Source organism: Mesitornis unicolor, unplaced genomic scaffold (genome assembly GCF_000695765.1).
Source record: "Mesitornis unicolor isolate BGI_N332 unplaced genomic scaffold, ASM69576v1 scaffold26934, whole genome shotgun sequence".
NCBI classification, from domain to species: domain Eukaryota; kingdom Metazoa; phylum Chordata; class Aves; order Mesitornithiformes; family Mesitornithidae; genus Mesitornis; species Mesitornis unicolor.
The window spans coordinates 11064-20408 of record NW_010182482.1 but is presented as its reverse complement, the minus strand read 5'-3'; positions in this window follow the sequence as shown (position 1 = coordinate 20408).

Here is a 9345-nt window from a genome sequence, read left to right as displayed (position 1 = left end):
AATATATATACACACATATATACATACATATTTAAAAATATATATAAAGTATCTATATGTGCTATTTTTGGGATTGTTTTGGGTTTTTTTACCTCTGTCATTGGGTCAGGAGCAGGTTTAGGCCATCACCGGGCTCTCCAGGAGACTTTTTAGTGCAACCCCTCACCTCTGTTGAGTCTTTGCCCCATGGACGGGGTCTTCACGCCCTTCTGCAGATCTTCCTCTTCCTTCCTGTTGGGTTTTACGCCGCTGTGATGCTCCTTGCACAGGTTGCTCCCTCTTGGTCCCCAAAGCCCTCGCCGTTGGCTTGTGGTGGCCAGAACCATGCTGGAGACCCCCGCTGAGGTCCCTGCGCTGCTCTGGGGACGTCTCCTGGCTCTGTTGGCCGTGGACGGCTGCGTCTCTCCCTCCTTGGCTCCCAAGTCTGCACGTTGGCCCCTGTCTTGGGGAAGAAACCACCCCTGGCCGCAAAGACACCAGCACCCAGACGCTTGAGGTTTGGGACATCGAAATGTCACAGCCTCCTGTGGCAACCCCCTGTCCTGCAAGGGCTGGAGGGGACCGCGTTGTCCCCAAAAGCTGAAGGCATGGCCCCCATCCAGCCATCAGACACCTCCTCTCCACCCTGTTGGGACTTCTCCAGCCTTGGGTTCCCCAGGGAGATGAAGCCATCGTCGTCATCTTCCTCCTCGATGGGGGCTCAACCTCAAGACGGGGTCCTTGACAGAGCGGCTTTGGTCACCCCACGGTGCTTCTCCCTCTGATGGGGACGTGTCGGTGTCCCCCTTGAGGTCCTCCAGCTCCGTCTGAGGCATTCATCAGCGTTTCCAGCCTAGGCAAAATCCTCCACAGAGCAATTTCAGTGAAATCAGTGAAATCGTGGCACCTTGGCCAGAAACAACGCGGGGAGCGCAGCCAACACCTCGGGATGCGTCACGGCTCCCTCGTCCTGGGCTTGAACGCGAGCCCACGGCCGCAAGCCAAGAGCCGCTGCCTGCGTTTCCATGGATTTGGGGTTTTTTTCATCTAGTCTGAGCAGTTTGCTTAAACCTGGGAAGCCCTCGTCCTCCTGGCACGAAACCTGAGCAAAATAGGAAGATTTCTGGGGTGATTCCTAATTTTCGAGCCAAATACAAATGTATTCTTCATTTCTGAGCCCACTATGAGGATCTCCTGGGTGATTCTTCATTTCTAAGGCAAATACGAAGCTTTCTTCAGTGATTCTTCATTTCTGAGCCCAATATGAGGATTTCTTGTGTAATTCTTAATTTCCGAGCCAAACGTGAGGGTTTCCTGGGCGATTCTTCATTTCTAAGGCAAATACGAAGCTTTCTTCAGTGATTCTTCATTTCTGAGCCCACTATGAGGATCTCCTGGGTGATTCTTCATTTCAGAGCCAAATAGAAATAATTTCTTGTGTGTTTCTTAATTTCTAAGCCAAAAACGAGGATTTCTTGGGTGTTTCTGAATTTTGGAGCCAACTATGAAGGTTTCTTGGGTGATTCTTCATTTCAGAGCCAAATAGAAATAATTTCTTGTGTGTTTCTTAATTTCTAAGCCAAAAACGAGGATTTCTTGGGTGTTTCTGAATTTTGGAGCCAAAATATGAAGGTTTCTTGGGTGATTATTTCTGAGCCAAAATATGAGGGTTTCCTGGGCGATTCTTCATTTCTAAGACAAATATAAAAATTTCATGGGTGATTCCGCATTTCAGAGCCAAATATAAAAAATTTCTTGGGTGTTTCCTAATTTCCGAGCCAAAAACGAGGATTTCTTGGGTGTTTCTTTATTTCAGAGCCAAAAGTGAGGATTTCTTAGGTGATTCTGAATTTTGGAGCCAAATACGAAGGTTTCTTGGGTGATTATTTCTGAGCCAAAATATGAAGATTTCTTGGGTGATTCTTCATTTCAGAGCCAAATACAAAAATTTCTTGAGTGTTTCCTTATTTCCAAGCCAAACGTGAGGGTTTCTGGGGTGCTTCTTCCTTTCTAAGCCAAACGCAAGGATTTCTAGGGTGATTCCTTATTTCTGAGGCACATATGAAGGTTTCTTGGGCGATTCTTCATTTCAGAGCCAAACATGGGGATTTCCTGCGCGATTCTTAATTTCTAAGCCAAGTGCAAGGATTTCTAGGGCTATTCCTTATTTCTGAGCCAGATATGAGAATCTGTGGGGCAATGCTTCATTTCTAAACCGAATACAAAAATTTCTTGGGTGATTCTTCATTTCTAAGGCAAATACGAAGCTTTCTTTGGTGATTCTTCATTTCTGAGCCCACTATGAGGATTTCTTGTGTAATTCTTAATTTCCGAGCCAACGTGAGGGTTTCCTGGGCGATTCTTCATTTCTAAGCCAAATATAAAAATTTCTTGGGTGATTCTTCATTTCAGAGCCAAATATAAAAAATTTCTTGGGTGTTTCTTAATTTCTGAGCCAAAAACGAGGATTTCTTGGGTGTTTATTTCATAGCCAAGAGTGAGGATTTCTTAGGTGATTCTGAATTTTGGAGCCAACTATGAAGGTTTCTTGGGTGATTCTTCATTTCAGAGCCAAATATGAAAATTTCTTCAGTGTTTCTTAATTTCTGAGCCAAACGTGAGGGTTTCCTGGGCGATTCTTCATTTCTAAGCCAAATATAAAAATTTCATGGGTGATTCCGCATTTCAGAGCCAAATATAAAAAATTTCTTGGGTGTTTCCTAATTTCCGAGCCAAAACCGAGGATTTCTTGGGTGTTTCTTTATTTCAGAGCCAAAAGTGAGGGTTTCCGGGGTGATTCTTTCTTTCTAAGCCAAACACAAGGATTTCTAGGGTGTTTCCTTATTTCTGAGCCAAATATGAAGGTTTCTTGGGCGATTCTTCATTTCTGAGCCAAAAGTGAGGATTTCTTGAAAATCTTAATTTCCAAGCCAAATATGAAGATTTCCTGGGCGATTCTTAATTTCTAAGCCAAGTGCAAGGATTTCTAGGGCTATTCCTTATTTCTGAGCCACATATGAAGGTTTCTTGGGCGATTCTTCATTTCAGAGCCAAACATGGGGATTTCCTGCGCGATTCTTAATTTCTAAGCCAAGTGCAAGGATTTCTAGGGCTATTCCTTATTTCTGAGCCAGATATGAGAATCTGTGGGGCAATGCTTCATTTCTAAACCGAATACAAAAATTTCTTGGGTGATTCTTCATTTCTAAGGCAAATACGAAGCTTTCTTTGGTGATTCTTCATTTCTGAGCCCACTATGAGGATTTCTTGTGTAATTCTTAATTTCCGAGCCAACGTGAGGGTTTCCTGGGCGATTCTTCATTTCTAAGCCAAATATAAAAATTTCTTGGGTGATTCTTCATTTCAGAGCCAAATATAAAAAATTTCTTGGGTGTTTCTTAATTTCTGAGCCAAAAACGAGGATTTCTTGGGTGTTTATTTCATAGCCAAGAGTGAGGATTTCTTAGGTGATTCTGAATTTTGGAGCCAACTATGAAGGTTTCTTGGGTGATTCTTCATTTCAGAGCCAAATATGAAAATTTCTTCAGTGTTTCTTAATTTCTGAGCCAAACGTGAGGGTTTCCTGGGCGATTCTTCATTTCTAAGCCAAATATAAAAATTTCATGGGTGATTCCGCATTTCAGAGCCAAATATAAAAAATTTATTGGGTGTTTCTTAATTTCCGAGCCGAAAACGAGGATTTCTTGGGTGTTTCTTTATTTCAGAGCCAAAAGTGAGGGTTTCCGGGGTGATTCTTTCTTTCTAAGCCAAACACAAGGATTTCTAGGGTGTTTCCTTATTTCTGAGCCAAATATGAAGGTTTCTTGGGCGATTCTTCATTTCTGAGCCAAAAGTGAGGATTTCTTGAAAATCTTAATTTCCAAGCCAAATATGAAGATTTCCTGGGCGATTCTTAATTTCTAAGCCAAGTGCAAGGATTTCTAGGGCTATTCCTTATTTCTGAGCCAGATATGAGAATCTGTGGGGCAATGCTTCATTTCTAAGCCAAATACAAAAATTTATTGGATAATTCTTCATTTCTTAGCCAAATACGAGGATTTCTGTGGTGATTCCTCGTATCCGAGCCAAATACGAGGATCTGTGAGGTGAATCTTTATTTCAGAGTCAAACACGAGGATTTCTTGGGTGATTCTTCATTGCTGAGCCACATATGAAAATTTCTTGGGTGATTCTTAATTTTAGGGCCAAATACGATTATCTCCCGGATGATTCTTAATTTCGGACCAAATATGAAGATTTCTCGGGTGAATCTTCATTTCTGAGCCAAAAGTGAGGGCCTCTTGGGTGATTCCTCATTTCCCAGCCAAATGCAGCCAATAGTATATTTTCTGTGTCCAGCCAAAATCATATATTTTAGTAAAAATTTTATATGTAATAATTCATATATCATAAGTTATATATCAAGCCAAAATTCTCTATTTTCCCACGTTTTCGCAGTATTCAGAACCCATCGCAGCTGCTGGCACCAACGAACGCCTCTTCCGCTGCTTTTCGCTCTCAAATGCAACACCCGAGGTTAAAGTAGGAGCCAGGCTTTCATTTCCAGAGCCTTGCGACATCTCTCGTTGCGCGGAAGATGATGCAATAACCCCCCCCGTTGCCCAATACCATTGCTCAAGTGGCCAAATCCCTCAGCCTGGCTGCAGAGGAGCCAAAAATCTCTTTTTGCCTCTTTTTTTTTTGGTTCGTTGATGTCGATGAGGAAAAAAGGTAAAGCCCGGCCAAGCCCGTGGAGGCTTTTTGGGCGGTGATCCTCTGGTTTTGGGGTTCTCAGGAGCCCTCAGATTGCGAATTCTTGTCCAATTTGCTTAATTTTTTGGTTTTTGAAGAGCATGGTTTTGTCTTAAACTGCGTCCTCGCCTTCAGGAGGAGCCTCTTTAGTCCGGAGACCCCTTCACCCCATGGGTCTGTGCCCACCCTGTGGGTCTGTGCCCACCCCATGGGTCCACGGGACTTTTGGAAGTGCCCCCCCTGTGCAATGGGGACCCAACTGGAGTTGGCACCGGAGCTGGGTCCCCTTCCTCCTCCTCCAACGCTGAGATTTGAGACGCAGGAGGTCGGGTTGGCACCTTTCCTTCCATCTCGGAGGGTTTTATGGAAGGGAAACCTGTTGTATTCAGGGAACGGAGCCTTGAAGTTTGAGGAATTAGAGTATTTTAGAGTTGCCTTTACGTTTTTGTGCTTTTCTGCTCTTTTAGGCTGTCACCAGACACCTCTTGAGGGCTGAGTAGGGAACTTTTGGGTTGAACCCTTTGAGAGATCCTCTCCCTGTTTTGTGCCGGTCTCGATGGCACTCGCCACCCAAAAGTCCTCTTCGCTTGAGACTCTTTGGGCTTTAAATCTGAAAATCACCAAATAATTGAGGTTATATGGACCCTCCAGAGGTCTTCACCCCATCCCTGTGCTCAGAGGAGAGCCAACGTCAAAATTCGGTTGCCCCATTGAGTTGAGTTCTGGGCCTCTCCAAGACTGGAGATTCCCCCACGCCTGTCCCAAAAAAGAGCTCCCCGTGTTGTGACCTCTCCCTGTCCATACCCAGGAGGAGTTTGGCTTTGCCTTCCCCACGCCCTCCAATCAGCAGCACGCTCACGGTCTCATCTTGAAGTAAAATCCCCCCAGCTCCATCCATTGCGTCCTCCAGTTGGCTGGAGGCCTTTGTTGGGTTGGGTTGGCTTCACTGGACGTTGGCTCTACCAACGTCTCCGTCGCCTCCTGACGCGTCCTCGAGGCGCTTCCTGGTGGTGAAGATTTAGGCCAAACAGTTTGCATTTTGTTAGGCTAGCGAGTGTCTCAAACGTGCCGTTAACCCCCGCTTATCAACCCTGACGGCCTTGACGAGCTCTTGTGGCGCCGTTGGTATTTCTCAATCTGTGACCTTTGAAACGCCGTACGTGATTAATGATCTCCCTACGTGATTAACCATCGCTGTACGTAATTAACTCACCTAGGTCAGCCGCGTCTGGGAGAGCTCCCAGTCTCTCCCATGGGGCAAAACTCCCACCTTTGCCCTTATCTCTGGTGTTTTTGTGTGCGTTTTGACCACCGATGGCTCGATTTTGGACGTGTCTCCGTGTCCCAGCCGGGTTGTTTTAGCTGTTGGCATAGAGGAAAACCAGAGAGGAGGAAACAGTGGAGGGTTGAGGGCTCAGAAATGAATTTAGGAGTCGCCGCGCTGCTGCGGTTGAAACGGGTTGTTTTAGCTGTTGGCATAGAGGAAAATCAGAGAGGAGGAAACAGTGGAGGATTGAGGGCTCAGAAATGAATTTAGGAGTCGCTGCGCTGCTGCGGTTGAAGGAGCAGCTCTTGCTGCGTTACCATAGAGGGTAAATTTGAGCCTCCCAAATCCAGGACGTGAAAACTCCCTCAATCTCTCGCCGTTTCCAAGAAACCGGGATTTGCTTTACGCGCTCGTCAGGAGAGAGATAAATCACCGCGTGTTTTTCCTCTAAAGGAGGCAGCTGCTAAAAATAGGAGCCGGGCCCGAGCTTTGGAGAACAAAGGCGTCCCTGAAAATCTCCTGCCTGTGGCCTTTCACGGCGATTGGGGCTGAGAAGTTTGTTTAAAAATCAGCCAATTTGGGGGTTTTCCCCCATTTTTTCCCCCGCCTCAGCCGTTTGGTGACTCAACCTTTCCTGAACGAACGCCTCAGATCCCACCGGCCTTTTTCCACGATGATTTTGAGGCCAAAAGGACCTGATTTGGGAACCACCTCACCAGGACCAGGCTGGATAAACCCCAGATGGTCCCATCTTTACATTTAAATTAAATATCTCCAACCCCGTCATCTCTGGATGAGATCAACGCGTTGGAGCTGCTTAACATTCAAATTCTCGCCTCCAATGGGGGTCATTAAAAATGTTTGAAGCCAACCTTGGCTTTTGGGGCAGGTTCAGCTCGGCCTCCCCTGTCTCCGTCACCACCGCAGGGGCCCGAATACCGCGTTCCTCCTGGTTTTAGGACACGGGTGCAGTAAGCCGTAGAATAAACCCAAAATGCGAGTGGTTGTTGCCATCCTGGAGGGGACAGGGGCAATTTTGGGCTGTAGAGGCTCTCCTGGGTCTTCCCAAAGCTCTTCCCATTCCCTTTCCAGGTTTTGAAGCTTGATCCTGCTCCATCCCAAAGGCTCTTTGGGTCTAAGCTGCCTCCTGCACGTCCCTCCCCTCCGTGGAGCCCCCCACGCTTGGTCTGGGCTGGGTCTGCGCCCTCCATCGAGGTGTGGGCACGTCCTGCCCGTGGCCTCCTGGTTATTTTCACCAGCTGGTGAGCCCCAGGCAACTCTCGTCCCATGACCCAAGATGATGGTGACGATGATGATGGGACCAAGGATGTGGGACAACTCCTTGTCCCAGCAGCAGTCGTGGTTTCCTGGGGCTGGGCTGCAGAACTTTGACCCAAGATGATGGTGGTGGTGGTGGGGATGAGCCAAGAGGATGATGGTGATGATGGGACCAGTGATGGGAAACAATTCCTTGTCCCAGCAGCCACTGTGCTTGCCTGGGGCTGGGTTGCAGGGTTGCCCGTGACCCAAGATGATGATGATGGTGATGGGACCAGGGATGTGGGACAACTCCTTGTCCCAGCAGCAGTCATGGTTACCTGGGGCCAGGCTGCAGAACTGCCCATGACCCAAGGTGGTGATGATGATGATGACCCAAGATGATGGTGGTGATGGTGAAGGAAGCAGGGATATGGGACAATTCCTTGTCCCAGCACCAACCTTGCTTGTCTTCAGCCAAGCTGCAGGACTGCCCTTGACCCAAGAAGGTGATGGTGATGATGGTGATGGTGATGGGAGCAGAGATGTTGAACAATTCCTTGTCCCAGCACCAACCTTGCTTGCCTGCGGCCAAGCTGCAGGACTGCCCTTGACCCATGATGATGGTGATGATGAGAGCAGAGACTTGGGACAATTCCTTGTTCCAGCACCAATCTCACTTGTCCAGGGCTGGTTCACAGCTGGAACCAGCGTGGCCAGACCAGGATCTGGGGGATCCGACCCCACGTCCTGCCCTGAGCTCATCCCCAGCTGATGGAGCCCCTGGGCCCAGGCAGTTTTGATCCCAATGTCTTCATCGTCTGAGGCCAAAGGCTCTCCTGCTCCTGGGGAAGGGTTGAGGAAGGGTTTATCCAGGTTCAGTGAGGCTCTGCACATCTTCAGGAGATGTTCACTCGCCCAGGAGCCATCGTGGGGCTTCAACCAACGCTGGAGCAAAGCCAAACTCCTCCAAACCCCAAATGCTGCCTCAACGTCCTGAGAAACCCCAAAACCCCGGTCCAAGGGTGCACCCCCTGAGCCAGGGGAACCCCTGGTCCATCCATTTGGCCGCATCTTCCCGTTAAAGCCATGGGGACGGTGAAACATCGGACGGAGGCGTGCAGGATTAAAACCCTCTTAAGCGCGGCTGGGAAATCCTCGCGTAATCCGCAGGGCAGCAGCAGCCGAGGGGGTTTGAGCTGCTGGAAAAGTGTTTTTAACCCCCAAAAATCATTGATTTATTGCAAATTGCCTTGGAAAAGCCTAAATTCAGACCCTGACTGTGGAGCTTTCCTCTCTGTTGCAGATGAGCCCCATCCCGGTCTCTCCGGTGCCGTCCCCGCGGCTCACAGCAGCGAACTGGGGTAAGTTCCCAAGGGGTGTGGAGCTGATGGGGCTCCAGTGACATGAAACCCTAACTGGGAGCATCTCAGTTCTTCCCCGGTTCCACCTTGACCCATCCCAGCTCCCCTCGGAGCCATCCTAGTTTACTCCCAGTTCTTCTCACTGCCATCCCAGTTCCCCTCCAGTTCCCCTCAGGGCTATCCCAGTTCCCCCCTGGTTACCCCTTGGAGCATCCCAGTTCATGCCAGGGCCATCCCAGTTCCTCCTCAGTTTCCCTCAGAGCCATCCCAGTTCCTCCCCAGCTCCCATCAGAGCCATCCCAGTTCCCCTCTGAGCTCTCCTAGTTCCCCCCAGGGCCATCCCAGTTACCCCCAGTTCCCATCAGGGCCGTCCCAGTTCCCCTGGCCACGGCACCACCTTTGGTGCCGTGGCCAGGGAAACGTTCATTTAATCCCATTATTAACCCCCAAATCCTCTTTGCAGCTCCACCACCGAAGACTGCCTGGAGTTCAAGACGGCTCCGTACCGAGCAGATGCCAGGAGCTCCCTCGACCTCCGAAACATCACCGCGGCCCCCAGAGGTGCCACCTGGGACGCCTCCGCCATGGAGACGATAGAAGAAAGCACTTTAGAGCGGCTCTCCGGCCCCAAGGACGCGCGGCGCATGGCCGAGACGGCGTTCGCCGTGGAGCCGCGGGTCCTCAACGCTGCCACGATGGGTCCTGAGCACCCAGAGAGCGACTGCG